This window comes from Cryptomeria japonica, unplaced genomic scaffold (assembly GCF_030272615.1).
Source record: "Cryptomeria japonica unplaced genomic scaffold, Sugi_1.0 HiC_scaffold_150, whole genome shotgun sequence".
Classification (NCBI taxonomy): Eukaryota; Viridiplantae; Streptophyta; class Pinopsida; order Cupressales; family Cupressaceae; genus Cryptomeria; species Cryptomeria japonica.
This window is the reverse complement of record NW_026728972.1, coordinates 92,501-109,326: the sequence shown is the minus strand read 5'-3', so window position 1 is coordinate 109,326 and position 16,826 is coordinate 92,501. Positions and strand designations below refer to the sequence as shown.

The 16,826-nt window shown below is 60.4% G+C and overlaps 2 non-coding genes across 2 annotated transcripts; both read left to right on the top strand.

Moving 5' to 3' along the window:
• Positions 1-8,753: 8,753 nt before the first annotated feature.
• Positions 8,754-8,872, top strand: LOC131866554 (5S ribosomal RNA). Its single transcript, XR_009365155.1, has one exon. It is a non-coding gene; the product is annotated as a 5S ribosomal RNA (ribosomal RNA).
• Positions 8,873-14,787: 5,915 nt separating this feature from the next.
• Positions 14,788-14,906, top strand: LOC131866550 (5S ribosomal RNA). The gene has a single exon (XR_009365151.1). It is a non-coding gene; the product is annotated as a 5S ribosomal RNA (ribosomal RNA).
• Positions 14,907-16,826: the final 1,920 nt, after the last annotated feature.

Here is a 16,826-nt window from a genome sequence, read left to right as displayed (position 1 = left end):
CCTCACCGCATAGCAATCGGGGTGCGAGGCGAGGGATGCGGCGAGAAGGACCCAACGGCTAGACGGAAGAGGCTTCAGGGCCGCCTCGGAATGGTCCAAGCATCGGACGCGCTTGGGGCGACTACCAGTGACAACCCCTTATCCCGCGATGCGTCCGATACACAGATAGTTCCAAGGCGGCCGAGGAGCCTCACCGCATAGCAATCGGGGTGCGAGGCGAGGGATGCGGCGAGAAGGACCCAACGGCTAGACGGAAGAGGCTTCAGGGCCGCCTCGGAATGGTCCAAGCATCGGACGCGCTTGGGGCGACTACCAGTGACAACCCCTTATCCCGCGACGCGTCCGATACACAGATAGTTCCAAGGCGGCCGAGGAGCCTCACCGCATAGCAATCGGGGTGCGAGGCGAGGGATGCGGCGAGAAGGACCCAACGGCTAGACGGAAGAGGCTTCAGGGCCGCCTCGGAATGGTCCAAGCATCGGACGCGCTTGGGGCGACTACCAGTGACAACCCCTTATCCCGCGACGCGTCCGATACACAGATAGTTCCAAGGCGGCCGAGGAGCCTCACCGCATAGCAATCGGGGTGCGAGGCGAGGGATGCGGCGAGAAGGACCCAACGGCTAGACGGAAGAGGCTTCAGGGCCGCCTCGGAATGGTCCAAGCATCGGACGCGCTTGGGGCGACTACCAGTGACAACCCCTTATCCCGCGACGCGTCCGATACACAGATAGTTCCAAGGCGGCCGAGGAGCCTCACCGCATAGCAATCGGGGTGCGAGGCGAGGGATGCGGCGAGAAGGACCCAACGGCTAGACGGAAGAGGCTTCAGGGCCGCCTGGGAATGGTCCATGCATCGCACGCGCTTGGGGCGACTACCAGTGACAACCCCTTATCCCGCGACGCGTCCGATACACAGATAGTTCCAAGGCGGCCGAGGAGCCTCACCGCATAGCAATCGGGGTGCGAGGCGAGGGATGCGGCGAGAAGGACCCAACGGCTAGACGGAAGAGGCTTCAGGGCCGCCTCGGAATGGTCCAAGCATCGGACGCGCTTGGGGCGACTACCAGTGACAACCCCTTATCCCGCGACGCGTCCGATACACAGATAGTTCCAAGGCGGCCGAGGAGCCTCACCGCATAGCAATCGGGGTGCGAGTCGAGGGATGCGGCGAGAAGGACCCAACGGCTAGACGGAAGAGGCTTCAGGGCCGCCTCGGAATGGTCCAAGCATCGGACGCGCTTGGGGCGACTACCAGTGACAACCCCTTATCCCGCGATGCGTCTGATACACAGATAGTTCCAAGGCGGCCGAGGAGCCTCACCGCATAGCAATCGGGGTGCGAGGCAAGGGATGCGGCGAGAAGGACCCAACGGCTAGACGGAAGAGGCTTCAGGGCCGCCTCGGAATGGTCCAAGCATCGGACGCGCTTGGGGCGACTACCGTTGCCAACCCCTTATCCCGCGATGCGTCTGATACACAGATAGTTCCGAGGCGGCCGAGGAGCCTCACCGCATAGCAATCGGGTTGCGAGGCAGATTATTGGGAAGGGAACCCCCTGGGATGCGGCTCAAGCAGTGCCCAAAGGGACTGGAATGCGGAATCACATCGAGAGACCCAAATGCTATACGAGGGCTCAAATCGAATTATCGATTTGGCCACGACATGGACGCATCGGAACGACTACCTTTGCCGAACCACTCGCAATTGCATCCATACCGAAACCAATAGACATTTCCGTTAGAGCCCTCGCATAGCATTCGGGAATCTCGCATGCCCCTCTAAATCGACCAATGCTGGCGCTCAACGAAAATCCGAGCGCTACCACCGTTCGAGCGCCAGCATTGGTCGAGTTAGAGGGGCACGGGGGAGAATGCTCCAGTCAACACCTCCCCTATATAAGTTATTTGTCCGATTCTCGCACAACCGTAGTCTGCCTCGTCGAATCAAACAACGGTCCCAGATTCCGACTTCCGTTCCGTAGAGACCCAAAAGCTAGATGGAGGCTCGCAAGAAAGAGAGTCGGCGCATAGCAATCGGGTTTCTCGAACGTTTAGGGACCGAGCTCACTTGCGGATAGGGCAAAATCCGCCAAGCAACCCAAAAGCTAGACGGGGGCTCGAATCGAATCGCCTAGGCGGCCACAACAACGACGTGTTGGATCGACTACCAGTGCCAAACCATTCAGCAAGACTAGTCTGTGTCGAGGCCGGATAGAGATTCTCAGAGAGCGCCCGTATAGCATTTAGGAGACCTGCCGCGTCCCTCACACTCGACAAATGGTGGTGCACGTTTATAAATCCGAGCGATCCCAACCCTTTCAAGCACCAACATCGGTCGAGATAGAGGGGCACGGAGGGGGCTGCGTGAGACAACACAGTCCCCTATATAAGTTATTTGTCCGATTCTCACACATCCGAAGAATGGTCATCAAATCGGACAACAGCCCAAACTTCCGACTTCCGTCCCAGAAAGCCCAAGAGCTATCTAAAACGTTCATGGCCGGAACTCGATCGCGGCTATACCAGTCCGCCAAGCAACCCAAAAGCTAGACTGGAGCTCTAGTCGAATCACCTCTGTGGCCATTGCAAGGACGTGTTGGAGCGACTACCATTGCCGAACCATTCCGCAGGTCGAGTCCATACCAAGGCCGCATAGAGATTCACGATGAGCTCCTGCATAGCAATCAGGAGACTTGCCGTGTCCATCACAATCGATAAATCCTGGTGCAAGATTTTTGCATCCGAGCGCTCCAACCAGTCGAGCACCAGCATCAATCGACATAAACGGGCACGGGGGGAGGATGCTCGAGAACACTACCTCCCCTATATAAGTTATTTGTCCGATTCTCAAGCAGCCGAAGTCTGGTCATCGAATCGGGTCAAAGACCACAACTTCCGACTTTACCCACAATGCAAGTCATCGAATCGAACATCGGCCCCCGAGTCGGACTCCATGCGTATGTCAGGTCATCGGACCCAAATTCCGCCTTCCTGCGCATGGCGGGCCATCAATATCAACTCGGTCATCGGACCCAAACTCCGCCTTTCTGCGCATGGCACGCCTTCAAATCGGTCATCGGACCCAAATTCCGCCTTCCTGTGCATGGCGGGCCATCAACATCAACTCGGTCATCGGACCCAAATTCCGCCTTTCTGCGCATGGCACGCCATCAACTCGGTCATCGGACCCAAATTCCGCCTTCCTGCGCATGGCAGGTCATCGGACACAAATTCAGACCTCGCCAATATGCCTACGTATCGAATCGGTCATCGGACCCAACTTCCGACTTCATCCATACTGTAGGGTCTTTGAGGTTGGCGCGGTGCGCTCAACCCGGGGAGTCGACCCATCGAAGCATACACCTCCCCTATATAAGCTATTTGTCCGATTCCCACACCTGTGTAGTTTGCACCTCTGACCAGGACATCGACCCCAACTTCCGAACTCGACTGCAACGACGGCACCAGCGCCTTGGTGCGCACCTTGCGACGCACAGTCCCAACATTCGCCTTCCTGCACATGGCAGGTCATCGGACCCAAATTCCGACCTCGCGAGTATGCCTACATATCGAATCGGTCATCGGACACAACTTCCGACTTCATCCATACCGTAGGGTCTTTGAGGTTGGCGCGGTGCGCTCAACCCGGGGAGTCGACCCAACGAAGCATACACCTCCCCTATATAAGCTATTTGTCCGATTCCCACACCTGTGTAGTTTGCACCTCCGATCAGGACATCGACCCCAACTTCCGAACTCGCCTGCAACGACCGAACCAGCGCCTTGGTGCGCACCTTGCAACGCACAGTGCCAACATTCGCCTTCCTGCACATGGCAGGTCATCGGACCCAAATTCCGACCTCGCGAGTATGCCTACATATCGAATCGGTCATCGGACCCAACTTCCGACTTCATCCATACCGTAGGGTCTTTGAGGTTGGCGCGGTGCGCTCAACCCGGGGAGTCGACCCAACGAAGCATACACCTCCCCTATATAAGCTATTTGTCCGATTCCCACACCTGTGTAGCTTGCACCTCCGATCAGGACATCGACCCCAACTTCCGAACTCGACTAAAAAGACCGCACCAGCACCTTGGTGTGCACCTTGCAACGCACAGTGCCAACATTCGCCTTCCTGCACATGGCAGGTCATCGGACCCAAATTCCGACCTCATGAGCATACCTACTAATCGAATCGGTCATCGGACCCAACTTCCGACTTCATCCATACCGTAGGGTCTTTGAGGTTGGCGCGGTGCGCTCAACCTGGGGAGTCGACCCATCGAAGCATACACCTCCCCTATATAAGCTATTTGTCCGATTCCGACACCTGTGTAGTTTGCACCTCCGCTCAGGACATCGACCCCAACTTCCGAACTCGCCTGCAACGACCGAACCAGCGCCTTGGTGCGCACCAAAAGTGCGCACTTTTGGAGGGCACTTTTGTGCGCTCCAAAGGTGCGCACTTTTGGAGGGCACTTTTGTGCGCTCCAAAGGTGCGCACTTTTGGAGGGCACTTTTTGGAGGGCACTTTTGTGCGCTCCAAAGGTGCGCACTTTTGGAGGGCACTTTTTGGAGGGCACTTTTCTGCGCTCCAAAGGTGCGCACTTTTGGAGGGCACTTTTTGGAGGGCACTTTTCTGCGCTCCAAAGGTGCGCACTTTTGGAGGGCACTTTTTGGAGGGCACTTTTCTGCGCTCCAAAGGTGCGCACTTTTGGAGGGCACTTTTTGGAGGGCACTTTTCTGCGCTCCAAAGGTGCGCACTTTTGGAGGGCACTTTTGTGCACTCCAAAGGTGCACACTTTTGGAGGGCACTTTTTGGAGGGCACTTTTCTGCACTCCAAAGGTGCGCACTTTTGGAGGGCACTTTTTGGAGGGCACTTTTGTGCGCTCCAAAGGTGCGCACTTTTGGAGGGCACTTTTTGGAGGGCACTTTTGTGCGCTCCAAAGGTGCGCACTTTTGGAGGGCACTTTTGTGCACTCCAAAGGTGCGCACTTTTGGAGGGCACTTTTCCTGCGCTCCAAAGGTGCACACCTAGGTGAGCACCTTCGACCACACCTTGTAGCACACCAAACTCTGACTTTCGACTTCATCCGCAATGCAGGGTCTTTGAGGTTGGCGCAATGCGCACAACCAGGGGAGTCGACCCATCAAACCCAACACCTCCCCTATATAAGCTATTTGTCTGATTCTCATACATGCGTAGCCTGCAGGAGCAATTAGGACATCGACCCCAACTTTCGGCTTCTAAACGAAAACAAGGTCTTTGAGGTTGGTGTAATGCGAACAACTAGGGGAGTCAACCCATCAAACCCAACACCTCCCCTATATAAGCTATTTGTCTGATTCTCATACATGTGTAGTCTACAGGAGCAATTAGGACATCGACCCCAACTTTTGACTTCTTAACGAAAACAAGGTCTTTGAGGTTGACGTAATGCGCACAACCAGGGGAGTCGACCCATCAAACCCAACACCTCCCCTATATAAGCTATTTGTCCGATTCTCATACATGTGTAGCCTACAGGAGCCATTAGGACATTGACCCCAACTTTTGACTTCTTAACGAAAACAAGGTCTTTGAGGTTGGCGTAATGCGCACAACCAAGGGAGTTGACCCATCAAACCCAACACCTCCCCTATATAAGCTATTTGTCTGATTCTCATACATGTGTAGCCTGCAACAACGATTAGGACATCCACCCCAACTTCTGAATTCGTCTGCGTTGACCGCACCAAAGGTGCACGCCTTGGTGCTCACCAAAATCCGACTTCCGACTTCTTCTGCTATGCGGGGTCTTTGAGGTTGGCGCAGTGCGCACAACCAGGGGAGTCAACCCACCGAATGCAACACCTCCCCTATATAAGCTATTTGTCTGATTCTCATACATGCGTAGACTGCAGCAATGATTAGGACATCCACCCCAACTTTTGACTTCTTAAACAAGACAGGGTCTTTGAAGTTGGTGCAGTGCACACAACCAGGGGAGTCGACCCATCAAACGCAACACCTCCCCTATATAAAGCTATTTGTCCGATTCTCATACGTGTAGTCTGCAGCAGCGATTAGGACATCGACCCCAACTTCCGAATTCGTTTGCATTGACCGCACCAAAGGTGCACGCCTTGGTGTGCACCTTGGAGTGCACTTTGGTGCTCACCTCGGTGCACACTTTGGTGTGCACCTCGGTGTGCACCAAAGGTGCGCACCTTGGAGCGCACCAAAGGTGTACACTTTGGAGCGCACCACATAGGGTCTTTGAGAGGTTGGCGCAGTGCGCACACCAAGGTGGGTGTTGAGGTGCGTGCCGAGGTGGGTGGGTGCTAGGGTGCGCTCCATGGTGGGTGCCAGGGTGGGTGCGTGCTAGGGTGGATTCCAAAGAGGGTCATAGGGTGGGTGCCAAGGTGGGTTGGTGATATAGTGGGTTCAAAGGTGGGTACTAGGGTGGGTTCCAAGGTGGGTCACAAGTTGGGTGCCAGGATGCGTGGGTGTTAGGTTGGGTGCCAAGGTGGGCTCCTGCGTGGGTGGGTGCTAGGGTGGGTTTCAAGGTGGACGCGAGGGCGGGTGCCAAGGTGGGTAACAAGTTGGGTGTTAGGATGGGTGAGTGCTAGAGTGGGTGCCAAGGTGGGTGGGTGCTAAGGTGGATGCCAAGGTGGTTCACAGGGTGGGTGGGTTCTAGGGTGAGTTCCAAGGTGGGTCACAGGTTTAGTGCTAGGGTGCGTGTCAAGGCGGGTGTCGAGGTGCCTGGGTGCTAGGGTGTGGATGCCAATGTGGGTCATAGGGTGGGTACTAGGGTGGGCTGCAATGTGGGTGCCAAGGTGGGTAACATGCTCGGTTGGTTCTAAATTGGGTGTCAGGGTGGGTGTGCACCCACCTTGCCCGAGGTGGGTGCCAAGGTGCCAGTGTGGGTGGGTGCTAAGGTGGATGCCAAGGTGGGTGAGAAGGTGGGTGATAGGTTGAGTGGTAGGATGGGTGGGTGCCAAGATGGGTCACAGGGTGGGTGCAAGGGTGGGTAGGTGCTAGGGTTGGTGTCAGGGTGGGTGGGTGCTAGGTTGGGTTCCAAGGTGGGTGCGAGGGTGAGTGTCAAGGTGGGTCACAGGTTAGGTGCTAGGATGGGTGAGTGCTAGGGTGCAAAGGTGCCAGGGTGGGTGCTAGGATGGGTCGATGCTAGGGTGAGTGGCAAGGTGGGTCCACAAGTGTCAAGGTGGGTGCCGAGGTGGGTGCCAACTTGGGTTCCAAGGTGGGTGCCAAGTGGGCGACTGCTATGGTGGATGCCAAGGTGGGTCACGGGGTGGGTGCCAAGTTGCTAGGTTGTGTTCCAAGGTGGGTGCCAACGTGGCTGCTAGGGTGCGTGGGTTAAAGGGTGTGTCACAACGTGGGTGCCAGGATGGGTGCGCACCCACACTGGCCAAGACGGGTGCAAGGTTGGGTTCCAAGCCCGGTCACAGGCTGGGTGCTAGGATGGGTGGGTGCCAAGGTGGGCACCAGGGTGGGTGCACCCACCCTGGCCAAGGTGGGTCACGGGGTGGGTCCTAGGGTGGGTAACAGGGTGGGTACTAAGGTGCGTGCCAAGGTGGGTCATGGGGTGGGTGCCAAGGTGGGCACCAGGGTGGGTGTGCACCAACCCTAGCCAGGGTAGGTCACGGGGTGGTTGTCGGGGTGGGCGTCAAGGAGCCAAGGTGGGTGGCAAGTAGCCAAGTTGCGTGCCAAGGTGGGTGTCGGGGTGGGTGCCAAGGATCCAAGGTGGGTGCCAAGGAACCAAGGTGGGTGTCTGGGTGGGTGCCGAGGTGGGAGCCAGGGTGGGTCCCAAGGTGAGTGCAAAGGTGGGTGCCAGGGTCAAGGTGAGTGCCAATGTGGGTTCCAAGGTGCCAGGGTCAGGGTGAGTGCCAATGTGGGTTCAAAGGTGCTAAGTTGGGTGCGAGGTTGGGTGCGAGGGTGGGTGGGTGCCAAGGTGTGCTAGGTGGAAGCCCGGGTGGGTCGGCATCCCATGGGTGTCGAGTTGGGTGCCTGATGGGTGCTTCTTGTCAAGTTTTAGTCGTCGGGACTCATTTCGAGCCTTAGAGGTCGTTTCTTGTCCGGTTGCCCTGTCTTCGACCTGGGAACCCAATTTTGGTCCTCGGGTCCCATTTTTTTTTGTCTCGCATCCCACTTTTGGCCTGTGGCCTTTTCGGGGTCGATTCTCGTTTTGGGCATCAGAGCATGTTTCTTCTCCTAAAACCCAATATTTGTTTATTAAGTCTCGGAACACATTTTTGTTCTCGTGGACCCATCATGGGTCTTGGAACGCATTTGTGGTCCTTGGGTCCCATTTTGCATCCCGAAACTTGTGTTTTGGTGCTTGATCCCTATTTTGGGTGCCCACCTTGCACCAAGTGCGCACCCGGGGCAAACCGAGCGCCTTGGTGCACCGGGGCAAGATCGAGCGTGCACCCGAGGCGCCCCGAACATGCACCAAGGTGCACTCGGCCCACATGTGAGCGCAGGTCGTTGCGCCCGAGGTGGTGTGTGGGCACCGCGTTGCAGACGGGACACTGCACGCACACGACGCCCCGTCCAGGTGCACGCACGTAGGCCGGGCCGGGTGCACACCCGACGCCCTAGCAAGGTGCGCGCACCCGGGCAGGGCTCACACTTGGCGAACGGGGCGCACTTCGCGAGGGAGGGTGTGCACCTCGACGGGGGTGGGTGGCCGGGGTGGATTCGCACGTGGGTCGCGGTTTGCTAAGTACACACTGCGACAAGCTCATAACGGGTGCGATCATACCAGCGTTAGTGCACCGGATCCCATCAGAACTCCGCAGTTAAGCGCGCTTGGGCCGGAGTAGTACTAGGATGGGTGACCTCCCGGGAAGTCCCGGTGTTGCACCCTTTCTTAGTTTTTCGCCGGGCGTCGCAATGCTATTTGAATAAACCTTTTGCCCGTTTGCGTTCTCGTCGGGGCCGGGCCGGGCCGGGGTGCGCTGCCCGCACTACCGCGCGCGCGGGGGCGACACCGAGCGCGCACCCGAGGCGCCCCGAGCACACAGGCCACGGTGCAACCCGGGCGTTGTGCGCACACCCCGGTGCGCCCGAGGTGCTGCGCGCGCACCCAGGTGAAATCGGTGTGCACCTCGGCCAGTGCGCGCTCGGTCGAGTCGCGCACGTTGGCCAAGGTGCACGGTGATGTTTCTTACTCTAAGGTTCCGCACCAGACGCCCGGGACAGGTGAGCGAAGCTGGGCGGGGCCGGGTGCGCGGCCGGGGCAGGTGCACGCAGCTGGAGAGAGCTTTGGAGCACACCAGAGGTGCGCACCTTGGAGCACACTTCGGAGCGCACCAATGATGCGCTCCATTCAAAAGTTTCCTGAAAAGGCAAAAAAAGTTGAGATTATAGAATTTCCCACTTGAGAGATTGTAAAAAAAAAAAATTTAAAATGAAGGAAACGCGGGTGCCAAGGTGTGCGCGCCCGGGTGCGCAGCCCAGCCAAGGTGTGCGCACCAAGGCGCCCACCCTGGCGAAGGTGCACGCAAGGTGCGCACCCGAGGCAAACCGGACAATTAACCCAACTTTCGACTTCGCGCGCACCTGCGCACCTTGGAGCGCACTTCGGAGCGCTCCTTGTTGCGCACCAATCTTGGGCACCTCGGAGTGCACCATGGCGCCCACCAAGGTGCGCACCCGGGGCAAACCGAGCTCCGACTTCGTGCGCACCTTGGAGCGCACGAAAGGTGCGCACCATGGCGCCCACCAAGGTGCGCAGCCCAGCCAAGGCGTGCGCATCAAGGTGCGCACCCTGGCGAAGGTGCGCACCCGGGGCAAACCGAGCTCCGACTTCGTGCGCACCTTGGAGCGCACAAAGGGTGCGCAACCCAGCCAAGGTGTGCGCACCCCGGGCAAACCGAGCTCCGAATCGTGCGCACCTTGGAGCACACTTCGGAGCCCTCCTTGGTGCGCACCGATGTTGCGCACCTCGGAGCGCACCCGGGGAAAACAATGCAATTAACCCGACTTTCGACTTCGTGGGCACCTCGGAGCGCTCTCGGGTTCGCACCTCGGAGCACACCGAGGTGCGCACCTTTGATGCGCTGCCTTCACCAATTTCCAGAAAAGGCAAGAAAACATTGAGAAGGTGTGCGCACCGAGGTGCCCACCCTGGCGAAGGTGCACGCGAGGTGCGCACCCGGGGCAAACCGGGCTCCGACTTCGTGCACGCCATGCTGCGCACCTTGGAGGGCCATGGTGCGCACCTTGGAGCACACTTCGGAGCGCTCAATGGTGCCCAACCCAGCCAAGGTGCCCACCGCGGCGAAGGTGCACGCGAGGTGCGCACCCGGGGCAAACCGGGCTCCGACTTCGTGCACGCCGCACCTTGGAGCACACTTCGGAGCGCTCCTTGGTGCGCACCAGGGCGCGCAACCCAGCCGAGGTGCCCACCCCGGCGAAGGTGCACGCGGGGTGCGCACCCGAGGCAAACCGGGCTCCGACTTCGTGCACGCCATGGTGCCCACCGCGGCGAAGGTGCACGCGAGGTGCGCACCCGGGGCAAACCGGGCTCCGACTTCGTGCACGCCGCACCTTGGAGCACACTTCGGAGCGCTCCTTGGTGCGCACCAGGGCGCGCAACCCAGCCGAGGTGCCCACCCCGGCGAAGGTGCACGCGAGGTGCGCACCCGGGGCAAACCGGGCTCCGACTTCGTGCACGCCATGGTGCCCACCGCGGCGAAGGTGCACGCGAGGTGCGCACCCGGGGCAAACCGGGCTCCGACTTCGTGCACGCCGCACCTTGGAGCACACTTCGGAGCGCTCCTTGGTGCGCACCATGGTGCCCACCAGGGCGCGCAACCCCGCCGAAGGTGCACGCGAGGTGCGCACCCGGGGCAAACCGGGCTCCGACTTCGTGCACGCCGCACCTTGGAGCACACTTCGGAGCGCTCCTTGGTGCGCACCAGGGCGCGCAACCCCGCCGAAGGTGCACGCGAGGTGCGCACCCGGGGCAAACCGGGCTCCGACTTCGTGCACGCCATGGTGCGCACCAGGGTGCCCACCGCGGCGAAGGTGCGCACCCGGGGCAAACCGGGCTCCGACTTCGTGCACGCCGCACCTTGGAGCACACTTCGGAGCGCTCCTTGGTGCGCACCAGGGCGCGCAACCCAGCCGAGGTGCCCACCCCGGCGAAGGTGCACGCGAGGTGCGCACCCGGGGCAAACCGGGCTCCGACTTCGTGCACGCCATGGTGCCCACCGCGGCGAAGGTGCGCACCCGGGGCAAACCGGGCTAGGACTTCGTGCACGCCGCACCTTGGAGCACACTTCGGAGCGCTCCTTGGTGCGCACCATGGTGCCCACCAGGCCGCGCAACCCAACCAAGGTGTGCGCACCAAGGTGCACGCGAGGTGCGCACCCGGGGCAAACCGGGGTCCGGCTTCGTGCACGCCGCACCTTGGAGCACACATCGGGGCGCTCCCGGGTTCGCACCGGCGTTGCGCACCGTGGTGGGCACCTCGGAGCGCACCGTGGTGGGCACCTCGGAGCACACCAAGGTGGGCAGCGAGGTGCGCACCTTTGATGCGATGCCTTCACTAATTTCCATAAAAGGCAAAAGAAAACGAGATTTTAAAATTTCCGTTTTGAAAGATAGTGAGAAAAAGGGAATGCTGGTGCCATCTTGAGCCCGCCCTGGTGCGCAGCCCAGCCAAGGTGTGCGCACCAAGGTGCCCACCCTGGCGAAGGTGCGCGCCCGGGCAATTAACCCAACTTCCAACTTCGCGCGCGCCAGGGTGGGAGCGCACCCAACAACCGGGCCTGGGAAGAGCCAATGCGAGAAACCCCACCAAACGCTCTGACAAAAAAAGAGGGGGCGCTCCAGTAACCCCGCTTCGGAGCGCACCCTGGGCAAACCCAGCCAGGGTGCCCACCCCGGCCAAGGTGCAGGCGAGGTGCGCACCCGGGGCAAACCGGGCTCCGACAACGTGCACGCCGCACCTTGGAGCACACTTCGTAGCGCTCCCGGGTGCGCACCTCAGAGCACACCAAGGTGGGCAGCGAGGTGCGCACCTTTGATGCGCTGCCTTCACTAATTTCCAGAAAAGGCAAAAAAAAGAGGAGATTTTAAAATTTCCGTTTTGAAAGATAGTGAAAAAAACGGAACGCGGGTGCCATCTTGAGCCCGCCCGGGTGCATAGCCCAGGTAAGGTGCCCACCCTGGCAAAGGTGCGCACCCGGGCAATTAACCCTACTTCCGACTTCGTGCGCGCCAGGGTGGCAACCGGGCCTGGGAAGAGCCAATGCGAGAAACCCCACCAAACGCTCCGACAAAAAAAGAGGCGGCGCTCCAATAACCCCGCTTCGGAGCGCAGCCGGGGCAAACCCAGCCAAGGTGCCCACCCCGACGAAGGTGCACGCGAGGTGCGCACCCGGGGCAAACCGGGCTCCGACAACGTGCACGCAGCACCTTGGAGCACACTTCGAAGCACTCCCGGGTGCCCACCGGCGTTGCGCACCGTGGTGGGCAGCGAGGTGCGCACCTTTGATGCGCTGCCTTCACTAATTTCCAGAAAAGGCAAAAAAAAATGAGATTTTAAAATTTCCGTTTTGAAAGATAGTGAAAAAAACGGAACGCGGGTGCCATCTTGAGCCCGCCCTGGTGCGCAGCCCAGGCAAGGCATGCGCACCAAGGTGCCCACCCGCGGTGCACACCCGGGGCAAACCGGGCTCCGACTTCGTGCAGGCCGCACCTTGGAGCACACTTCGGAGCGCTCCTTGGTGCGCACCATGGTGCCCACCAGGGCGCACCCGGGGCAAACCGGGCTCCGACTTCGTGCACGCCGCACCTTGGAGCACACATCGGAGTGCTCCCAGGTTCGCACCAGCGTTGCGCACCTTTGATGCGCTGCCTTCACTAATTTCCAGAAAAGGCAAAAAAAAACGATATTTTAAAATTTCCGTTCTGAAAGATAGTGAAAAAAACGGAACGCGGGTGCCATCTTGAGCCCTTCCTGGTGCGCAGCCCAGGCAAGTTGTGCGCACCAAGGTGCCCACCCTGGCGGAGGTGCGCGCCCGGGGCAAACCGGGCTCCGACTTCGTGCACTGCATGGTGCCCACCAAGGCGCGCAACCCAGCCAAGGTGCCCACCGCAGCGAAGGTGCACGCGAGGTGCGCACCCGAGGTGCACACCCGGGGCAAACCGAGCTCCGACTTCGTGCACGCCGCACCTTGGAGCACACTTCAGAGCGCTCCTTGGTGCGCACCAGGGCGCGCAACCCAGCCAAGGTGCTCACCCCGGCGAAGGTGCACGCGAGGTGCGCACCCGGGGCAAGCCGGGCTCGGACTTCGTGCACGCCGCACCTTGGAGCACACATCGGAGCGCTCCCGGGTTCGCACCAGCATTGCGCACCTTTGATGCGCTGCCTTCACTAATTTCCAGAAAAGGCAAAAAAAAAAAAAAAACGAGATTTTAAAATTTCCGTTTTGAAAGATAGTGAAAAAAACGGAACGCGGGTGCCATCTTGAGCCCGCCCTGGTGTGCAGCCCAGGCAAGTTGTGCGCACCAAGGCACCCACCCTGGCCAAGGTGGGTCACGGGGTGGGTCCTAGGGTGGGTAACGGGGTGGGTACTAAGGTGCGTGCCAAGGTGGGTCATGGGGTGGGTGCCAAGGTGGGCACCAGGGTGGGTGTGCACCAACCCTAGCCAGGGTAGGTCACGGGGTGGTTGTCGGGGTGGGCGTCAAGGAGCCAAGGTGGGTGGCAAGTAGCCAAGTTGCGTGCCAAGGTGGGTGTCGGGGTGGGTGCCAAGGATCCAAGGTGGGTGCCAAGGAACCAAGGTGGGTGTCTGGGTGGGTGCCGAGGTGGGAGCCAGGGTGGGTCCCAAGGTGAGTGCAAAGGTGGGTGCCAGGGTCAAGGTGAGTGCCAATGTGGGTTCCAAGGTGCCAGGGTCAGGGTGAGTGCCAATGTGGGTTCAAAGGTGCTAAGTTGGGTGCGAGGTTGGGTGCGAGGGTGGGTGGGTGCCAAGGTGTGCTAGGTGGAAGCCCGGGTGGGTCGGCATCCCATGGGTGTCGAGTTGGGTGCCTGATGGGTGCTTCTTGTCAAGTTTTAGTCGTCGGGACTCATTTCGAGCCTTAGAGGTCGTTTCTTGTCCGGTTGCCCTGTCTTCGACCTGGGAACCCAATTTTGGTCCTCGGGTCCCATTTTTTTTTGTCTCGCATCCCACTTTTGGCCTGTGGCCTTTTCGGGGTCGATTCTCGTTTTGGGCATCAGAGCATGTTTCTTCTCCTAAAACCCAATATTTGTTTATTAAGTCTCGGAACACATTTTTGTTCTCGTGGACCCATCATGGGTCTTGGAACGCATTTGTGGTCCTTGGGTCCCATTTTGCATCCCGAAACTTGTGTTTTGGTGCTTGATCCCTATTTTGGGTGCCCACCTTGCACCAAGTGCGCACCCGGGGCAAACCGAGCGCCTTGGTGCACCGGGGCAAGATCGAGCGTGCACCCGAGGCGCCCCGAACATGCACCAAGGTGCACTCGGCCCACATGTGAGCGCAGGTCGTTGCGCCCGAGGTGGTGTGTGGGCACCGCGTTGCAGACGGGACACTGCACGCACACGACGCCCCGTCCAGGTGCACGCACGTAGGCCGGGCCGGGTGCACACCCGACGCCCTAGCAAGGTGCGCGCACCCGGGCAGGGCTCACACTTGGCGAACGGGGCGCACTTCGCGAGGGAGGGTGTGCACCTCGACGGGGGTGGGTGGCCGGGGTGGATTCGCACGTGGGTCGCGGTTTGCTAAGTACACACTGCGACAAGCTCATAACGGGTGCGATCATACCAGCGTTAGTGCACCGGATCCCATCAGAACTCCGCAGTTAAGCGCGCTTGGGCCGGAGTAGTACTGGGATGGGTGACCTCCCGGGAAGTCCCGGTGTTGCACCCTTTTTTAGTTTTTCGCCGGGCGTCGCAATGCTATTTGAATAAACCTTTTGCCCGTTTGCGTTCTCGTCGGGGCCGGGCCGGGCCGGGGTGCGCTGCCCGCACTACCGCGCGCGCGGGGGCGACACCGAGCGCGCACCCGAGGCGCCCCGAGCACACAGGCCACGGTGCAACCCGGGCGTTGTGCGCGCACCCCGGTGCGCCCGAGGTGCTGCGCGCGCACCCAGGTGAAATCGGTGTGCACCTCGGCCAGTGCGCGCTCGGTCGAGTCGCGCACGTTGGCCAAGGTGCACGGTGATGTTTCTTACTCTAAGGTTCCGCACCAGACGCCCGGGACAGGTGAGCGAAGCTGGGCGGGGCCGGGTGCGCGGCCGGGGCAGGTGCACGCAGCTAGAGAGAGCTTTGGAGCACACCAGAGGTGCGCACCTTGGAGCACACTTCGGAGCGCACCAATGATGCGCTCCATTCAAAAGTTTCCTGAAAAGGCAAAAAAAGTTGAGATTATAGAATTTCCCACTTGAGAGATTGTAAAAAAAAAAAATTTAAAATGAAGGAAACGCGGGTGCCAAGGTGTGCGCGCCCGGGTGCGCAGCCCAGCCAAGGTGTGCGCACCAAGGCGCCCACCCTGGCGAAGGTGCACGCAAGGTGCGCACCCGAGGCAAACCGGACAATTAACCCAACTTTCGACTTCGCGCGCACCTGCGCACCTTGGAGCGCACTTCGGAGCGCTCCTTGGTGCGCACCAATCTTGGGCACCTCGGAGTGCACCATGGCGCCCACCAAGGTGCGCACCCGGGGCAAACCGAGCTCCGACTTCGTGCGCACCTTGGAGCGCACGAAAGGTGCGCACCATGGCGCCCACCAAGGTGCGCAGCCCAGCCAAGGCGTGCGCATCAAGGTGCGCACCCTGGCGAAGGTGCGCACCCGGGGCAAACCGAGCTCCGACTTCGTGCGCACCTTGGAGCGCACAAAGGGTGCGCAACCCAGCCAAGGTGTGCGCACCCCGGGCAAACCGAGCTCCGAATCGTGCGCACCTTGGAGCACACTTCGGAGCCCTCCTTGGTGCGCACCGATGTTGCGCACCTCGGAGCGCACCCGGGGAAAACAATGCAATTAACCCGACTTTCGACTTCGTGGGCACCTCGGAGCGCTCTCGGGTTCGCACCTCGGAGCACACCGAGGTGCGCACCTTTGATGCGCTGCCTTCACCAATTTCCAGAAAAGGCAAGAAAACATTGAGAAGGTGTGCGCACCGAGGTGCCCACCCTGGCGAAGGTGCACGCGAGGTGCGCACCCGGGGCAAACCGGGCTCCGACTTCGTGCACGCCATGCTGCGCACCTTGGAGGGCCATGGTGCGCACCTTGGAGCACACTTCGGAGCGCTCAATGGTGCCCAACCCAGCCAAGGTGCCCACCGCGGCGAAGGTGCACGCGAGGTGCGCACCCGGGGCAAACCGGGCTCCGACTTCGTGCACGCCGCACCTTGGAGCACACTTCGGAGCGCTCCTTGGTGCGCACCAGGGCGCGCAACCCAGCCGAGGTGCCCACCCCGGCGAAGGTGCACGCGGGGTGCGCACCCGGGGCAAACCGGGCTCCGACTTCGTGCACGCCATGGTGCCCACCGCGCCAAGGTGCACGCGAGGTGCGCACCCGGGGCAAACCGGGCTCCGACTTCGTGCACGCCGCACCTTGGAGCACACTTCGGAGCGCTCCTTGGTGCGCACCAGGGCGCGCAACCCAGCCGAGGTGCCCACCCCGGCGAAGGTGCACGCGAGGTGCGCACCCGGGGCAAACCGGGCTCCGACTTCGTGCACGCCATGGTGCCCACCGCGGCGAAGGTGCACGCGAGGTGCGCACCCGGGGCAAACCGGGCTCCGACTTCGTGCACGCCGCACCTTGGAGCACACTTCGGAGCGCTCCTTGG